The following is a 20,232-nucleotide window of genomic DNA, read 5'->3' as shown; positions in this document are numbered from 1 at the left end:
TGAAAGTGAGACAGATAAGAAAAATTCTGAGAAAAAAATAATGAGAGTGGATGAGCTCTTCCGGCTATTAAAATGTATGATAAGCTCCTGAACCTTGGCCTTAGCAATGATTTTTTGGCTATCACATCAAAAGCCCAGGCCACAAAGGCAAAAACGAATAAATGGGACTACACCAAGCTGAAAAGCTTCTGCATAGCAAACAAGCAACAAAATGAAATGGCAACCTATGGATTGGAAAAAATATTTGCAAACTATATATCTAATAAGATACATAAAATTGATAAAGAACTCATACAACTCAATAGCAGGAAAACAAATGATCCCATTTAAAAATAGGCAAACATCTGAAAAGACATTTCTCCAAGAAGAAAAATGGCCAAGATGGATATGAAAAGGTATTCAACATCACTAATCACAAGGGAAATGTGAACTGAAACCATTATGAGATACTAGATAATACTAGGATGACTATTATCAAAAAGTCAAAAAATAGTAATAATAAATGTGGATAAGGGTGAAGAGAACAGAGAACCTTTGTGCATTGTTGGTGAGACTGTATAGCCATTGTGGAAAACAGTACAGAGCTTTCTAAATAAACTGAAAACAGAGCTACATATGACCCAACAATCCCTCTTTAGGGGATATACCCAAAGAAAATGAGATAACCACCTTGTATAGATATCTACGATCCTATGTTCATTGTAGTATTGCAGCCAATACAGGGAAACAACCTAAATGCTTGTTGAAAAATGAATGGATAAAGAAATTGATATATATATGTAAAATACATATATAATATTCCATCATATATATATATATATATATATATATATATCAGGATTAAAGAAATGCCAAAATTACTTTTATTTGTAAGTGATTATACACCTAGGAAATCCATGAGAACCAAATAATAAAATATATTAAATATAAGCTTGAAACCATAATATATATATATCATGGAATATTATTCATCCCAGAAAGAATATCTTGCCATTTGCCACAACATGGATGAAACTGGAGGGCATTAAGTGAAATAAGGCAGACACAGAAAGAAAAGTATTACATGATTTCACTCATATGGGGAATCTAAAGAAAACATTCAAATACAGGTATACAGAGATAACAAAACCTGAGGTGGAGGGTGGAGAGATGTAGGTCAGAGGATACAAAGCAGCAGACAGGAGGGCTAGGCGCAGTAGCTCAGTCCTGTAATCCCAGGACTTTGGGAGGCAGAGGTGGGCGGATTGCTTGAGCCCAGGAGTTTGAGACCAGCCTGGGCAACATGACAAAACCCCATCTCTGCGAACAACAACAACAAAACACACACACACACACACACACACACACACACACACACACACACAATTAGCGAGGCCTGGTGGTGCCCGCCTGCAGTCCCAGCTACTCAGGAGGATGGATTGAGCCTCGGAGGTCCAGGCTGCAGTGAGCAGGGATTTGATAGTGCCACTGCACTCCAGCCTGGGGACAGGAGACCCCCGCCTCAAACGAAACAAAACCGAGTAGCAGATATGTATGATAAACATGCTAGAGATCTAATGTACAACACAAGGACCCAGTATAGGTAATAAATTCTACTTTATTTGGGATTCCTTGCTTCACTGTAGTAATCTTTTTTATTTATTTGATTTATTTATTTATTTTTTTGAGACGGAGTCTCTCTCTGTCGCCCAGGCTGGAGTGCAGTGGCGCGATCTCCACTCACTGCAAGCTCCGCCTCCCAGGTTCACGCCATTCTCCTGCCTCAGCCTCCCGAGTAGCTGGGACTACAGGCGCCCGCCACCGCGCCCGGCTAATTTTTGTATTTTTAGTAGAGACAGGGTTTCACCGTGTTAGTCAGGATGGTCTCGATCTCCTGATCTCGTGATCCACCCATCTCGGCCTCCCAAAGTGCTGGGATTACAGGTGTGAGCCACCGCACCTGGCCGATCTTTTCTTATTTTTAACTACATAGGTATCTCATAACATGTTGTAGACCTTAAATATATTCAACGAAGCTTATTTTAAAAAATGAAATGTATAATGATGACTGGAAAGGGTGGTAGTCACATGGAAATAATGAAGCAGAATAAAAGTTCCAGATATTAAATGCAAATGAGAATTTAGTACATGATAAAGCTGGCATTATACTCTGGGGGGATAGACAGGCTACTCATTAAAGTGCTTAGATGCAAAGCGGCTGAAAATTTTGGCACAGAAGAAAATCTCGTGGACCTCTAACTCACTGGTTAAAGTAAAAACTTTCAAAACGTATTAAAGGTTTAAATATAAAATTAAAACCATAAAAACATTATTATGTTAACATATTTCTTATACAGTAAGTACTTGGGAAGATTTTCTAACATTCCACAAACCTAGTAGCAATTAAGGAAAATATTAATTTCAGATCATACAAAATTCAGAAGTCCTGTAAGACAAAAACAAATAAAATGTGAAGATTTTTAAGAAAGAACAAAGGGCTAATCCATATTTTGAAATCAGTATAAAAAGACGAACAGAATTTGAGAAGGGAGCGCGGCCAGCTCTGCGGGGCCCTCCAGGCCCTCCGCCCTGTGGAATCCAGAGCCCTGGCCGTGGCTGTCCCGCCGGGCCCATTTCTTGAAGCAGCGGCGAACCGCTTTTCCCCACCCGACCGGCCGGCTGCCGGGTCTCCCCGCCCAACCTTGCCAGGCTCAGACGAAGCTTCCGCCGAGCCGCCTGGACGCAGAGCCCTGGGTGGCAGCAGGTGTGGCAGGGCGGGAAGCAGGGAGGCGGCCCCAACGCCGCGGAGGCCACTAGAGGGTGCGGAGGGCCAGGAAAGCGGGTCTACGCGCAGGCTCAGCTGCCCCTGTAGGCCGTGGAGCCGCGCAGATCCGGATACTCGGGTGGCCGCAGTGTCCCAAGTGGGCGACACTCACCTAGTCCTGAGGACAACCGACAAAGTCCTTAATGGGCCCAGAAGGTGAGGGGAGTCTGGCAATGAGGGGTGGAAGGGTTAGCGGCCATCGCCCAGCTGGTTTTCCTTCTCCCAGACGCTGGTGCCGGAAAACAGAAGTGGAAGAATAACTTGGCGCCATTAGGCCCATCGGAAAGGCCCACCAACCTTTGGGACGATTATTGGCTGTTTATAGAAGGCCCGTGTGTATCCTATGAAAAAGCTGCTCTCAGCTTCCCCCCAGTCTTTTAAAAGAAAACATTTGCTACCTCGAGCCCTTCTAGGTGTAAAGAGGTTGCGACTTATGAGAGTTAGAAAATCACACATCTTGTAAATTCCCATTTGTTAAAAATAATAATAATAATAACAGGACATAAATGGCTTCTGGAGATGACTTTTTGCAATGAAGTTGTTAGACCACCTCTGGAAGTGACAGCAGGAGCCACACATCCACATTTATTAAGTGGGTTAGAGCAGGAGTCCCCAACCCCTGGATCTAGGTTGCATGCTCCTTATGAGACTCTAATAATGCCTGATGATCTGAGGTGGAACAGTTTCATCCTGAAACCATGCCCCTACCTTCCATGGAAAATTTGCCTTCCCTGAAACCAGTCCCTGGTGCCAAAGAGTTTGGGGACCACTGGGTTAGAGGATATGGGGCAGAAGACCTGAGAAGGAAGATAGGACAGTTCTGTGCCACACTAGTCATATTTAGAAGACATTTTCATATTCCAACCATTGTTCTGTGTGTGCATTTTATTTCTCACTATATATGTAGTTGACAATATTAAGTATTTTTTGAACTATACTCTTTCTAGATGTTTTGAAATGCCTATGTTAAAATTAGAGGTAGTAAAATAACACATTTTGTAAATCTTTTTGTTAAAATTCATATGTAATGTTGTTTTGGTGGAGGGGGGGATTGGCCAAACCACCTGTTAATATTTTTAAATTAGGACTCATTTGTCCAGTATGTAACACAATATATAGTATAGCAAAGTTACATGCAGTGCATTTAACATATAGGGCAATGGATAAACTGAAATTTTCTAGTACACAATAGCAAAACACCTTTTGTAAGCCCAAAGACATTTGGGCTTACCAAATGTTACATGGAGGTAAGCCCAAAGTGCACCTGTGTGCACTGCTTCAGGGGAGGAGAGAGGAAAGGAAGTGCCAATGTGCTTATAGTGAGGCAAGGTTAAACATTGTCTCATGTCTGGGCATTTTGTTTTACTTATCTGGGTATATTGTGTATATAAAGGACAAATGAGTCCTGACTTTACAACATCTAGTCTTTCTAGATGTTAAAGAGGTTGCCAGTGTATGACAAAAGTAGAGTTAGTAAACTAATATATTTTGTGCATTTCGTTTTAATATTCCCAGGAAAGACTGTCTTCTGAAAATTTGAGCATTATTGCTCAGTGGGTTGATGGAGATGGGAAGGTGTAGGCCAGAATGTTCATATTTGGAAGACTCAGTCATAACTGTTTTTACATGTGTTCACTTTATTCAAGACTTCTGTGCATATAGTGGACAAATTAACTTCTTACCTGAAACATCTTGTCTATGTAGATGTTCAGAATTGCCTAACATATGTTAAGTGTAGAGGTAGTAAAATATCACCTTGTAAATATCTTTTTGCTAAAATTCTTAGGAAATGCTATCTTTTGGAAGTGGAATTGTGAAGCCACCTCTGTGAGCAGTGTAGTACTGTCTATACTTGTTTAATGGTTTAGAAATGGGAGGGAAGAAATCGCCAAAGGTAATAGGCTAGTGTGTTCATACTTGGAAATTTCACTCGCCATTTTTCTGTATGTTTTGTGCATTTTGTTTTGCTGTGTCTGTAAAGTACATAATGGACAAATGAGTCCTAACTTTGCAACATTCTGTCTCTAGATGTTTAAGAAGTTGCCAGTGTATGACAAAGTATCTAGTAAAATTAGCACTTTTTGTACACTTGGTGTTGAAATTAATAGGAAAGCTTGTCTTCTGTAAATGATTTTTGGGTATTAATTTGTTCAGCCATCTCTAAGCATTACAAATGCCTGTACCTGTCCACCGGATTGAAGACAGAGAGAAGGAAATGAGGAAGGACTGGTTCAAGGTCAAAACTGTCATATTTAGAAGATACCTCAGATTATAGCCATTGTTACATGTGCAATTTTATTTTACGATGCTATGTACACAGTGGAAAGTTATATGAAATATCTGGTCTTTCTGGATAGTTAGAAATGCTTGATATATTTAAAAGTAGAAATAGTATAATAACACTTTTTGTAAATAGCTTTTAAAAACTGATGGGAAATACTGTGTTTGAAAGTGGGATTGTTAAATCACCTCTGTGAACCATGTTACTTGCTCATTCAGTTGAGGAAGGTGAGAGAGAAGAAATTACAAAAAGTGTTTTGCTATTTTGTACTAGAAAATTTCAGTTTATCCATTGCCCTATATGTTAAATGCATTGCATGTAACTTTGCTATACTATATATTGTGTTATATACTGGACAAATGAGTCCTAATTTAAAAATATCCACTCTCTAGATATTAAAGAGGTTGCCAATGTATGACAAAAATAGTAAACTAACACATTTGTGTACACTTTGTGTTAAAGTTTATAAAAAGACTATCTTCTGAAAAGGACTTTTGGAAGTGAAATGATAACATCAACTCTAAGTGACACATGGCCCATATCCACCAGGTTGGTGGTGCAGAGGAGTTGGAAGAAATGAAGGATTCTAGATCAGAATGTTCCTATTTAGAAAACACTTCAAGATACAACCATGTGTGTAGTTCATTCAACCCTACTGAGGCAGGAGAATAGGGTCTGGAGGCAGGAAACATAAAGCAGATTCGTGCAGACTTCCTAGAACTAAATGAAATGGAAACACATCAGCTATCAGAGGAAATATACTTTCCATTTACATTGGGCATACACAGAGTAAATGACTGTTTTATTTCATCCTGTCTATTTACATAGGGTGTATACCAAGTAAACGACTTTGTAACTTTATTTCATCCTCTTCATTTACATCGGGTGTATACCAAGTAACCAATGGAAACCTTGAGAGGGTATTTAAACCCTAGAAAATTCTGTAACTGGACTCTTGAGCCTCTAAGTGCAGGCCTTCTCCCACCCTGTGGAACATACTTTCATTGCATAAATCTCTGCTTTTGTTGCTTCATTCTTTCTTTGCTTTGTGTGTTTTGTCCAATTCTTGGTTCAATATGCCCAGAACCCAGACACCTTCCACTGGTAACGTATTTTGGCAAGCCAGCCAGGAGGTAAGCCCAAAGTTTGGGATTTTTCATCTTTTCCTTTCCACTCCATACAGGAGAATCTCTCCCTCCCTCTCTCTTTTCCTTTCCAACTTGGGACCCTTGGTGGGCAGCACCTAAACACGGAGGCAACTGTAGGTTTCTGGGTGGGGCCACCCTGAAGGACTTTTTTCTATCTGTTCTGGTTGTGGTCCCTGATTCCTACGTATGGCGCAGCTCAGGGCAAACTTGCAGCTCAGGGCGAACTTGCACATGTTTCAGGCGACGGAAACCTTCTTTTCTAGGCTAACTTCTTCCCTTACCCTACTTGACTGGCTGAGGACAAAAGAAGCCTACCCAGCTTCCAGCTCCTGTCATTACAGTTCATGGCTATCACTCTAGTGGAACAGGAAGCATGGGATAGCATGGCCGTATCAAATTATAAAGATGCTAATCGTTAGTGATTACACCCAGGAACCAAAGGAAAGCTCACAATAGGCCATTGCCTCTGGAGTGAAAACATGCAAAGCGGCACTGGTGCCCACCTAAGGTCAGAGATGCCTGACACTCTTGAGACTGGACCCCAAAGGGGGTTCCCCAGGGGATCCTCCAGACCTCAGCCTCTCCAAAGGGGATGCCCTTGGCAGCAGTTCTAAGGACTAGTACTAAACCCTCCTTAGAATTTTCTCTTGCAGTTGCAATACTGTTTGGCCCCAATATGGTTTGGAATCTGGCATTTGCTGTTGAATGGGAAAGTGGGATGCAGTTACATGTATACAGGCTTTGGTGCTGCTGTTCTAAGCAGGGGCAGGCCTAGTTAGTATGTGGTATTCTCCTTTGGTGCTGTTTGACCCCAGTGTTCTTTCGAGTCTGGGGAGGTTTGGCCTTTAAAAATCAAACTGCCATGGAAATTGCTTTACCTGACATAATGGTTCACAGCCTTCATTGGATTACTTATTGGGTAAACGGAGTAAAATTGGCAAGCTTGTATTACTATCTAATGGTTAGGGTTCCAAGGTAAAAGCTATTGAATCTTCATTTGTGCGTGTATATACATGTCTAGATGTGTTTATTTATATGCACACTTGTTATATGTTATGTCTTGGCTTATAAGTAAGAGAGCACTCATAAATTAAGTAAATAAGTCTAAGCAATTTTCAAGTTCACGTGACTTAAGTATAACTTTCCTAACCAAGCTAGTTTTAAAATTATTGGTAAAGTAAAAATAGAAATGCCTTCAGAATTGTCAGCATACATTTTTGTCTGGATTTTATATTTGTCTCTCTTAGATATTTTGAGGTGTTAGGGTTTGGCATAGAGGGTTATAAAACTATAAACCCAGCCAAAACAAAATGATCTTGGTTTGTGTGTCTTTTTCTTTTTTTTTTTTGACAAATGGGCATAATTTAATGTTAGCTAAATCTTCTGGGTGACTGGCAAAAATACCTATGGATTTAACTTTGAGGCTCTTACTTAGGTTTAAGTGAGCACCCGATATTCACTGGCTATTCAAAACGTGGTTAACAAGGAAATAACTGACTTTAAATGATAGTGTCTAATATCTCAGTTTACAGAGGTAATCTAGATAAACTGTTAAAAGTGAAAGAATTGAGTACAGTGAATGGGACAAATGTTTTAGGTTTTGTGTAAAGTCTTAAAATTATTTTTGATACTCATTTAATATCTGGGCCATTTCCAATTGAGAAAGGTTGTGATATGGGGAAATATGTTTCTAAAATTGTGGAATTGTTCTTATCTATAAATTCCTGTATCTGATAGTTCAGGATTTCTTGCTTTTTAGTGTTTCACTGAAGTTTTAGGTTACTAAGGATAAGAATTCTAGTTGATACATAATTCTGTATACAAAACATGCCAGAAAAGTTGTGTTATTAGTGAGAAAAAGAATAATTTTGTCTAATTTAGAAGTTACCTAAAAGTTAGTTCAAATTACAGGTTACTTATGAAACAACGTATTAAGGAACCAGTAAGTAGAGGAGAAAGATGTGGAAAAAGTTGAGATAATAAAATATTCTTTAAAACCTGATAGAGAATTGGAGACATTTGGCTAATTAACATTTTCATAGTTAAAGCTCTTAGTCCTGATTAAAGTAAAATAAGCATTGTAAATAAATGCATTGGCAGTTTGGCAATTCCTTTGTAATACAGTTAAGCATGAAGCTGGATTTAGTGTGAAGCCAAATTTCACATATATGCTTGCATTGCTTCACACTGTTTACTGCTTTGTGTGGACAGTGCTGGAACTGGAGTACTTATTGGCTATGGGCCTAGAGTGTATTTCTTGATTGCACAGGATGTATGGTGATATTGATGAACTTAAGGATACTGAATTGTGTATCAGGAATAAAACATTCATTATGTGGGTTTTGGGGGGCCCTGGGTAAACACTGTAGCCTCCAGGGTAGATTGAGAAGGAAAAATTTAGGGTTGGGTTCCTATTTGTTTTTGCTTCTAATTTTCATTTGTTTGCTATTTATTCTCCTCCGGCTTTGCTTGTGTATGCATATATAAAACCACATATATATATATATATTTTTAAAATTTCTAGTGGAAGGCTTTTATTTGGTTCTGTGAATAGTTATTTTGTTCCCTGTGCATTTCTAGCAAGTCATCATTTGTTCCATTTATCTGGAATTCCTAGGCTACCTTTGTCAGGCTGCAAGGAATTGATGGAGCACACTAGCTTTTTAACCTTTAACTAACTTGTTGGATTTTAGGCTTCCTGATAATTTGAATGTGTTGAGTATATTTTCATAAACAGAATTTGAGTCATATTTCTCTCTCTGCCCGTTTTCTCCAAAATTCATAAACTATCTGTGAATATTCTTAATTCATGGCAATGTGTTTGTTTGCATATAGTCAAGCAGGGTTCCTAGGGCCACTTTGGGAGACAGAACCCAGAAACATGGCATACTGGCAAAAGGGTAAGAATTTCTTACCAGCCAGACTCTGGTCTCTGTCTCTCTGTGCAAACTGGTTAAATGAATGGTAAAAGTCACTGTTTATCTCCTCTGTAAAGTTTTGATTAATACAAAAAGAGAATTCTGAGGCTGGTCTTAAACTGTAGTGAATCTGGTGTGCTTTGTGTCTTTCTGTATTGTTCTGTCATAAAGAGGGGTACCTTAGAATAAAATGTGTGCTTAGGACCCCATAGGCCTGCTGTTCAAGACATCCCAGCAGACTGATCAGTCATGTCTTTGGGAGCTTGACCTTGTAACCATGTGGCCATGCTTTCTCTTTTCACAATGGCAGCCTGGATTTAGGGTTCAATTCCTGGCTTAGGGAATGAATCCTTTATCTTCTGTCTGTGTATTTATATGTGCTGTGTGTGTACTATAAAAGAGTATCAATTAATTGGTTTAATAATAATAAGAGCTTATATCAAATATTTTGTCAGAAAAGTAAAAAATGTAATGCCTTTTATTTACCTCATGTGACTTAAGTAATCTTTGGGAAATAAAGATAGTCTTAAATATTATTGGTAAAATAAAAATATCTTCAAAATGCAAATATTTAGTCTAAATTATGCAGGTCAGATATTCGGTTTGTGAAATGCTTTAAGGTCATAAGCTGCTACTTTGACTTTTAAGAATTGCTCAATTTATTTTGGAGCATTAGATTCTAGATAAGGCCTGGGGACAAATAGAATTAGCTATGCCCCCTAGCTATGCAAAGAAAGTTATAAAGAAAGGAGATTTTATATAAGAAAGGATTTTATATCATAAATTCTTGTCCTAAAGTAAAATAAGTGGTTGTTAAAAAAGAGGGATGTTTAGGACAAGTTAGAAAGTCCAAGCATGTCATAGATGGTCTGTGTAAGTCATGAAATAATTTACAAAAGAGAATGTATGCAAGAAATATACAATTTAACGGTGATTAAGACTCCTAACTGCTTCATAAAATGCCACTATGACTCTTAACTGTACAACTTGCCTGCTTTACAGCTAGGTAGATGCTGGAAAGAGTCAGACCTTATGTGTACTTCTGTCTGGGTCCTAGACTCCACACCTAATATATAATTAAAATCCTGAACTTACTAAGGTTTTCACCAAAAGTAAAACTCGCTAAGAGTTAACATCGTAACACATGAGACTACTGAAGCAACAGTTTTACATGCAGGGTATGTAAGAAAAGTGAATGCATTTTCAGTGAAAGATTATAACAAGGTGTGGGAATGTAGATTTTGTTTTTTTGCCTAAAGGGTTAAAGGATTGTTTTAAGTTCAGACAAAGCTAAAAGTTTGAATGAGTTGTGGAAGATTTATAAAAATTAATATTGTAAAAAATTATATGTGTGAACATATTGACTAAATTTAAAGGGGTATTTTCTGGTTTTTCCATAAATTGAACATCAAAATAAAAGCACAAACAAGGTTTTCTTAAAGCACTGATCTGCTCTTTAACAAAAATTTCTAAAGGGTTATATAAGGTTTATGAGAATCTCACCTTATGGTCAAACCAATTAAGATTGGAAAGATATGTCTACAAGGTTTTCTTAAAAATTGGGGCTGACATTAATAGTACACTAACACAAAGGTGAAATTTGACTTTCTCTCTTGAACAAGATTTTCATGCAATATTAAAAGATGATGAAAGATTTTTGCTTGCCTTTTGAATAAACTACCCCCCCCCCCAACACACACACCAAAAAAAAGGAAGGGAAAGACAAGAGACAGATTGTTTGGAAAGTAAGTCTTCCCTCTATCAACAAGTAAAGGTTTTTGCCTTTTAACACATTTTTGAGTCATCATTTTGCTAAATGAATGACTATGGTAACCTGGAATTCTATTTCATAATATCGAGTGTTTTAAATCTTTTAACATACTTAATAGGCTTCCCAAAATCAAATTTCAGCTTCAGAATTGTTTTTTCTAACTTCTAACTTTGAGATGCTGCATAGGGCCCCTGAAGCATCCAAAAGAGAGGTAAACAGAATTATTTGGCATGTTTAGTTACATGGGAAGCAATGTCAAAAATAAAAAAAAAATTAATCTTCTTCAGATTATATTTTAGTGAATAATATTAATATATGTTCCAAAATTGTATGAGATTTCTAAAATTCTAATATGTCTGAGTATATGCTATCAATCATAATTATGTAGACCACAGAAATAACCAAATTTTCTTGTCAGTTATGTTTTTAACTATAACTATTTAAAGTCATTTCCACAATTAATTGCTTAATACTGATGCAGTTTCTGAAAACTTCGCAAACATGCGAAGTCCTAGAATATGGTGTCTTTTAGGAGATTCATAAAAGATTGGAAGGGACTCTAAAAAGCACTCTTGAATACAGGTTTCTAATAAGTTTAGAATCATGTCATTTGAACTGGGTAAGAATTGCTGGAACTTTAATGAAAAGACTGACTGGGTTATAAAACTGCTAATCCAACTAGAACAAAAATTAATTAAATACCAAGAAAATTCTTTGCCAGATTTTCATGCTAAATTAGCTGATACTGAAACTGTTTAGATATACAATTTGAATACATTCCATCATCTAAATCAAAATACCTATGATAACCTATCAGTTATCGGTGTTATGCACCTAATTTGGGGAAACAACTGGTATTCAAGAGGATATAAGTCTAATGTTAATTAAGCATGAACTCATGGAGAACCAGGATGGCCACCTTTTCCTTCCTCAGTCCTTAAAGCTTTTGTTAGTAAAATTTCGGCATTACATGACTCATCATGGAAAAGATAAAATGATCCAAATTGAATATATTGATGTGGTGACTTATAAATTGCTAAAATAGTTTATAACAAATGTTTGGTCCCATATTCCTGGGAAAACAATAAAAGTTTCAGGTACATCCAGTCACCTGATGGGCCATTTAAACATTTTATAGAGGGATTTCATTCAATTGTTATTTTCAGTGCATGTTTTCTGGTTGTATAAAAGCTTTCCCATGCAAGAGGGCTGATGTTATAACACTGAGTTATTATGCCACCATGTATTTTCACAAGGTAAAGACAGCTTTTTATGGTTCACTAAGGACAATCAACTCCTTCACAACCTAGAACGCGAAGATTGGATCTTCTGAGAACATCAGATAAAGACTGTCCTTGCCATCCACACTACAGCAAAACTTCTGGACCTTGAACTTTGGGTTCATGATCTCACAACTGAGAAGAGTGCCTCCACACTCTTGGAACTGTACACCCATTGGAATCCTTAAGGCAAGGCTAACCAGGGAAGCTTCTCTCGAAGAAGAAGATGGCATCCTTGATGTGAACAGCTTTTCCCAAGATCATGAATCAAGACTTCTCTATTATCATGAGACTCTTATCTTTGAATATTTTTTCCTTGCTTATGCCTCTATGAAAAATAGAAGTGGAAAAGGGATCTGTTGTGTACACTTATGGGGTACACTTTTATTTGTGAAGAACTTGGCGGCCAGCTTTAGGTCCCTTTTCCATGATTTGGAATAAAAGACGCAATGATTAGAAATGTATTCCTCATAATAGGCTCTATAGCAGTTTACTATAAAGGTTATGGTTGCATAATAGACTAAATTCTCTTAAGAAAGTTATGCTAAATAATAGAATTGGCTAAACAGAAGAGTATCTGTGCAGCTGCTGGCACTCAAGGCCTATGGAGAAAACATCAGGTATTACCGAGATTCGGTTGTAGCAAAATAATGAAGAGACTGCTTAGTTAAGTGAGTACACTCTTTATCTAGCTCATTCTTTCATCTATTTGAGTTTAGGAGGTTTGGTTTATGGGGACCCTGGATAAGGAGCGTACTCGCAACTTTGGTATTATCCTCCTGATAGTCATAATAATAGTCTCCCTAGTGTGCCATATTCTCTCAAAGGTTTTAAATGTTTGCATACAGCCATCTCTAGAATGTCAAATGGTCTCTCTTAAACTGGAATGACAGGAACTGAAAGAAATGTGCGACCATGAGGACACTGTAACCTATGAATGATGTGCTGAGACCAAAAACCCAAAATATTGGTAACTGAGAGTGGTGCTAAGTAAGGCCCTAAGTTTTGGTCACACTCTCAGTTAAGTGAGAACCTGACCAAAAAAGGGAAATTTTTTAAACAAAATTATGGGAGGCCATTTTTTTTGGACTGAGCTCATGCGCTAGGCCCCAACAGACTAAACCAAACCAAAATGGAGTCACCTATGCTAAGACCTTAAGCAAACACATAGATCCTAAAACAGACCACAAGCCAGGTTTTGTTTTTCTCCTACAAATCTCTATAACAAACATTCCTGATAGCATATGTATCCACCCTCTGAAGTTCCCATTAAATCTTTTAACCGAATTCATTTCCTCTTGCCAAAAGACCATAAAGCTTCAGATCATCATACAACAAAAGTTCCAGCCGGTTCCACCACCCCTGGCCATCAGGGAGGTGGACAGAGCAGGGTAGGAGTTCCGTGAGCCTCAATAGGTAGGGACTACACCTCAAGCCAGCATGCAGCAGTTACAGGAGAAAGACCATCGGCCCCTTCACCTCCCATAAAGATTTATGGGGATCACATCTCTGGAGGAAATGAGGCAGAAGAATAGGGTCTGGAGGCAGGGAATATATGGCAGAGGCATGCTGACTTCCTAGAACTAAATAAAATGGAAACACTTCAGCTATCATGGGAAATGCCTTCTCTATTTACATAGGGCATACCCTGAGTAACCAATGGAAACCTCTAGAGGGTATTTAAACCCCAGAAAATTCTGTAACTGGGCTATTGAGCCCCTATGCTCAGGCCCTCTGCCACCCTGTGGAGTGTACTTTCGTTTTCAATAAATCTTTGCTTTTGTTGCTTCATTCTTTCCTTGCTTTGTGCATTTTGTCCAATTATTTGTTCAAGAAGCCAAGAACCTGGACACCCTCCAGTGGTAACACTACTATGCATATAGTGGACAAAATTAAGTCCTTATTTGAAACATCTAGTCTTCTAGAGGTTTAGAAGTGCACAAAGTATGTTAAAAGTAGAGGTAGTAAATAACACATTTTGTAGATACCCTTTTGATTCATATGAAATAATTGTCTTTTAGAAATTGATCAAACCACTTCACATTATATTTATGCTGATTCAGGGAGGAAGGAGCAGAAGAAAGTGCAAAGGGCTTTATACCAGTGTGTTTACAGTATGACAGAATTGACTATTGTCCCTTATATCTGCATTTCCTTTTACTTTGCTGTGTATATAAACAAACATTTACATAGCTTCGGGATTTTGAATTGGTAAATATTCATGATGTGTGAAAAAGCGTGATACATACTGTATGATCCCAATCGCATAACATTGGATGGTGTCCTAATTTATAATATCTAGTCTTTCTGGATGTTAAAGAGGTTGCCAGCATATAACAAAACTAGAGTTAGTAAACTAATACATTGAGTACACTTTATGTTAAAATTCATAGGAAAGATTGTTCTTAAAAACATTTCAAAAGTAGAATTGTTAAAATTCCCTCTAAGTATTAGAGATGTTTATACCTGTCCACTGGGTTGATAGAGGTAGGAAGGGGAAGGGTTCTAGGCCATGTTCCTATTTAGAAGACACATTCAAATTATAGTCTGTGCTTTGTATGTGCACCATTTATTCAGTGCTACTGTGTATAAAGTGGAAAACTCAAGTCCTATTTAAAACTCCTAGTCTTTCTAGATGTTTAAAATTGCACAATATAGATTAAAAATAGAGGGCTAAAGTAACACCTTTTATGCATTTTTGTGGTGGTGGTTATTTCCTAGGACTGGTTGCATTTGAGAATGGAATTTTTAAACTTGATGCTGACTGTTCATTGGGTGGCAGCAGGCGGGAGGAGGAGGAAGTATGCAGGGAGAAGGGTTCTAGGCCCGTGAGTTAGATTAGTTCAGATGGTCTAGCCATTGTTCTGTATGTGAATTTTAGTTAATATTGATGTGTTTTAAAGAATAAACAAGTCTTAATGCTTAAGGTAGTTTAAAAGTAGAGGTAGTAAAATATCCCTTTATAAATGTCCTTTTGTTAGTTTTTAGGAAGACCTGTCTTCTGGGAGTAACCTTTGTTAATCCACCTCTTGGAGCTAGACATAGTCCTGTACTTAGTCACTGGCATGGGAGAAGAGGGAGAAGAGGAAGGGTGAAGGGAAGGGCTTTTCACTAGTATCTCCATATCCAGAAGATAGTTTGAGATGACAGCCATAGGTCTGTCAGCATTTTAGTAAAGTGCCCGCGTTTATTGTGGACAGAGTTTATTTTTTGGAACACCTAACTTTTATGAATGTCCTGAGGTGACAATGTATGATTAAAAATAGAGCTAGTGAATTAGCCAATTTGTAAATATATTTTCTTTATAATTGATAGAAAAGATGCATGTTGGACATGGAATTGTTAAACCACCACTGAGCAGTGTATATCAGGACTTGTTCATTAGGTTGGCAGCAGGGGGGCAAAAGGAAGTATAAAGGGGGGAGAGATATATGCAGATATACATTTACATTTTGATGATGGCCACTGATGTGTATGTGCATCTCTTTTGGCTGTACCATAGGAATACATTAAGTAATTCAATGAAAATATACCTTCTTGCTAATATTTTAATGGTATAGATCTGCTAATGAATTCTCTTAGAAACATTCTTAGTGTATTCTGTTGCTTTATGTTTCATTTTAAATTGAACATTAAGGGAATGCAGTATTTTAATTGGAACTCTGCCAATGCTTTTATCTAGAGGTGTGATGCCATTTTTGTCTTTTATAAAATTTTTGTCCCAAGAAAGGCAGGATTATATTTTTTCTTAATAGATTGAGTTGGTTAGTGTTTTCTTGACTATCAAAATGCTCATATAGCTTTAGGATTTTGAATTGGTAAATATTCATTATGTGTAAAAAAGCATGACACATAAAATTGCATGATCTGAATCCCATAAATTTGGATGTTGTGTGTATACACACACAGGACCTAGAAGGACAAGTCAAACTGTAAACTGCCTGTGATTGTGGATGACTTTGCTCTTTGCTTCATGTGTTTTCCAGTTTCCTAAAATGCACATGTTAGCTTTTAAAAAATAAAGGATATTTTAAAAACCTTAAAAAAGAGATGAACATTGTGATAACAGGCAAAAAATACTAGAGACAGTTACTAGATAACATACATAGAACCAACACACATCTAAAATAGGAAGCGACTCACTCATAATTAAAGAAATAGAATACATGAGAACATGCATTTTTTTTTAGATCAGCTAAAGTTAAAAAACTGCTAACATGCAGAGGTGGGAAAGGAACAGAGAAAACGATTACTGTTACTACTTTTGATGTGACTCTAGATTGGAGAAATCTTTCCCTAGAGGGACGTTTCGCCAAATCTATTATCCTTCAAATGCATATGTCCTTTATTCTCGATTGCACTTCTACAAATATATCCCACGGAAGTACTCTCACAGAGTGTTTATAATAAGGTAAAAAAAATATGAAATCCTAAATTTCCATCATTAGAGGACCAGAGTAATTTAGGACGTATCTCAACACTGGGATACCTACCCCGCAGCATTTACAGAGAGTGCAGTAGAGCTATATGAACTGCTGGGGAAAGGAGGTTCAGTAAAACAAGTTTCATAATCAGATGTATGGTATATAATCATATATTTGAATAAAAATCATGAACATATATGCTTGCGTGTGTGTGAAAGGACAGTTACATATAAGCAGTAGCCTTGGAAAATAATCATTTTAATTTTGCATTTTTATATACCATTCAACTTCTCAAAATGAAGATCTATTACCTCAATTACTTTTTTCAAGTGGCTCTCAGGGAGAAGTTAAATAGTAAAATAATCTGAATTTTGCAATTCCTGGTATTATGCAATTGTGTATTTTAAGGTCTAAGGAAAGTATGCCCAGATAATTCTACAAAGGTCCCAGCTAGATTCTGTTAATATCAGGAAGGATTTAAAGTAGAAGAGGCCCCTTCTGTGTTTAACAGACAAAAAGTTATACTTGAATGTGAAGGAAAAAGTGCCATTGGGTGGAAAAGGCTGGGAAGGATGAACAGAAGTGAGTGGAATGTTCTCTTGTAGAACACCATGGTGGCTCTTCTCGTCTACATCACTGTAACACCAGCATGTGTACTTCCACATGCCAGTGAGCAGTAATGACAGCATGCTTTGAGTAAAGCCAGGACAGCTGTGGCTGACACCATTTTCCTTCTTCCCCCAGGAGAGAACCTGGAAGTGTGGCACGGTTCCTCTGTAGTACCAGGCTGCCTGTGACTGAGGCTCAGGGCTGTAATCTGGCCTGGCCTTAAATCCTCCTCCTTGGTCTCAAAAGGATAAGGCATCATTTGTTCACACTGTGCTGCTCCATCAGCAGATAGGGACCGCCCAGGACCTCCAGGTGTTTCCTTCCAAGATCAAGGCATTTAAATAAGTGCAAAGTGGGTGCCTGCTAAGAGCCAGCAGTTTTGGTATAGAGCCAGATCCTCCCTATGCCTACACCTGAAGAATGGATGATTACATTGTTACAATGTATGCTGTGGGACTGTCCACAGTATCAGAGAGCTGAATAAGCTTAGATATGGTGCAATCAAGTGAGCAGGTCAGCTCTGAAGTGAAGCTCTTTGTCAGGACCTCTGGTATTTCCAGTAGACTCACCTTTCTCCCCTTCTGTCCTTTAAGAGACAGGAGGGAGCTGCCCAAGCTGTCTGGCCAGATGTCTGGACAAAGTGTGATTGATGGATGTGGGCGACTGATCCTACTTGTATCTGACTAAGAATATTGAATGATGTTAGAGAAAATCCTAAATGGTGCCTCTATTTAAATGTAATTATTATTATTATTATTATTTTCAGACAGAGTCTCACTCTGTCGCCCAGGCTGGAATGCAGTGGCGCGATCTCAGCTCACTGCAAGCTCTGCCTCCCGGGTTCATGCCATTCTCCTGCCTCAGCCTCCCAAGTAGCTGGGACTACAGGTGCCCACCACCATGCCTGGTTAATTTTTTGTATTTTTAGTAGAGACGGGGTTTCACCGTGTTAGCCAGGATGGTCTTGATCTCCTGACCTTGTGATCTGCCCACCTCAGCCTCCCAAAGTGCTGGGATTACAGGCATGAGCCACCATGCCTGGCCTTCAAATGTAATTATTCTTACCAGCAGATCCCACTTTCGAAGAAGCTAAAATTAGAAATTAAATTTGTTAGGCTAGGGTGACACATCCTCAAACCCGCTAAAGCAGGGATGTGAACCAGGAGGGTGTCAGACAGGAGCCTGGGGTACGGCAGTGGACACAGTAGGCCTGGGCTCATTCATTCAACAGTTGACCAGTGCCTCCCATGAGCCAGGCACTGTTCAGGGACCAGGAATACAGAGGTGCATACTATAATCTCTTTAAAAATAATGTGTTCATTTGTATTTACTGCTCTTATCCATACAGCCTTCTTATTAGTACATATGTACAGAGGAATGTCTGAAATATTATTTATCAGATATTATAGGTAGAAAAATGGAGGTGATCTGTGGCTTTCATTATTGCTTGAGTTTTTAATGTAATAAGCATGTGTTAAATTCTGTTTTTAAAAATCCTCTAAACATTTTTTTTAAAGCCATAGCAGGGGAATCCCATGATTGGTATCCCTAGGTCTGAGGTATGTTCCATTGTACATTGGAGCTTTGGGGAGCAGATGGAAGAAGGTGTCTGGTGAGTGGGACATTTTAGTTTATGGAAGAGAAGGAAAAAATTCCCTGACTATACTGGTTTCATTGTCACTCTCCATCTGCTAGTGGAATCAAGAACTAACAACTTACCAGTGGGCAGCAGTCAGCATCGCATGTCTTTCCTTTGCATCTGTGCCCACAGAGCTCCTGATGAAGATGGGTGAGTACAGGGAAGCAGCTAATCTCACCCCTGCTGCTCATTCCTGAGAATGGGGGTGCTCACTTCTCTCTGAGTGTGGGAGTTGTGCACATTTCTTCTGCCCAGGAAACATACTGAAGAAAAAAAGTCTGTTTTCTTAAACCTTCTTTCTTCCTTTCCCAACTTCACCACCGCGGCAGCCCTCTTCCATTCACATAGCTCTGACCGAATATCCTCAGAGAGTTAAGACAGTTACGGTTGGAACTCTCTGTGTCTGGCCCTTCCTTCTTCCCTGCATCTTCAGTCCCCAGTCAGGAGGTCTAATGGTAATATCCAGTGATTTTTCTAAAGAGGAATCAGTGATTATATTATACAAGGGGTGTGTGTGTGTATGTGTGTTTTGAGTGGTGAATACAGAGCAGGGGTTAGGACCATAAGAAATAAGAGAAATGGAATGTGGCATGACTGCCGCCAGTTCTGATAGTTTTGAAATTGGTAATTTAAAATAAAGTAGTTGGTTTACTTACTTAAGCCTCACATCTTAACCATCCTTCCTTGATCTGGAGTTCCTATCACCTACCTTTATCAATAAAAATGCCTTGAAAATGAATCCTACTGTGTTAAAGCATACAGTTAAGTAGATAGAAGCCCATTGCCTGGGATGAAGTCCCAGGCCTGCTCATTACTATATATCCTTAGGGAGGTTACTCAACCCTGCTTCAGTTTCCCCTCTGTAAAGTTAGAAAATGAGTCAGTGTGAAAATTAAACAAATTAATACATTAGGCAGGGTGTGGTGGCTCATGCCTGTAATCCCACCACTTTGGGAGCTGAAGCAGGAGGATCGCTTGAGCCCAGGAGCTCAAGACCAGCCTGGGCAGCAGAGAGAGACTGTGTCTCTACAAAAATAAAAATAAAAAAACTACCTGGGCATGGTGTTCGTGCCTGTAGTCCCAGCTATTTGGGAGGCTGAAGCAGGAGGATCACTTGAGCCCAGGAGTTCCAGGCGTGAGCCATATCATCACTGCACTCCAGCCTCAGCAACAGAGTGAGACTCTGCCTGAAAAAAAAAAAAAAAACTAAAAGTATTTGGAATGATGCTTGGCACCAGGAAGTGCTCATTAACATTAGAAACTATCTTCATGCCCCACTGTCTTCCCCATACACCATAGTCTTGCTTCCATCCCCACACTCCCCCATCTCTTGCTTATCCCCTTGAGCTCAGACTCATT

At 38.6% G+C, this 20,232-nt stretch overlaps 1 protein-coding gene across 1 annotated transcript in view; it reads left to right on the top strand.

The window, feature by feature from the left end:
- The first annotated feature begins 2,847 nt into the window (after nt 1-2,847).
- SRPRB (SRP receptor subunit beta) overlaps nt 2,848-20,232 on the top strand; it is a 35,759-nt gene continuing 18,374 nt past the window's right edge. The window contains exon 1 of the mRNA XM_025374865.1: nt 2,848-2,959. The gene's annotated coding sequence lies outside the window, so the exon portion shown is untranslated. The remainder of the gene's footprint in view (nt 2,960-20,232) is intronic.

The sequence above is a fragment of the Theropithecus gelada genome, chromosome 2, assembly GCF_003255815.1.
Source record: "Theropithecus gelada isolate Dixy chromosome 2, Tgel_1.0, whole genome shotgun sequence".
Taxonomy (NCBI): Eukaryota; Metazoa; Chordata; class Mammalia; order Primates; family Cercopithecidae; genus Theropithecus; species Theropithecus gelada.
The sequence above is the reverse complement of the archived record's forward strand: the minus strand, read 5'-3'. Positions and strand labels throughout refer to the sequence as shown.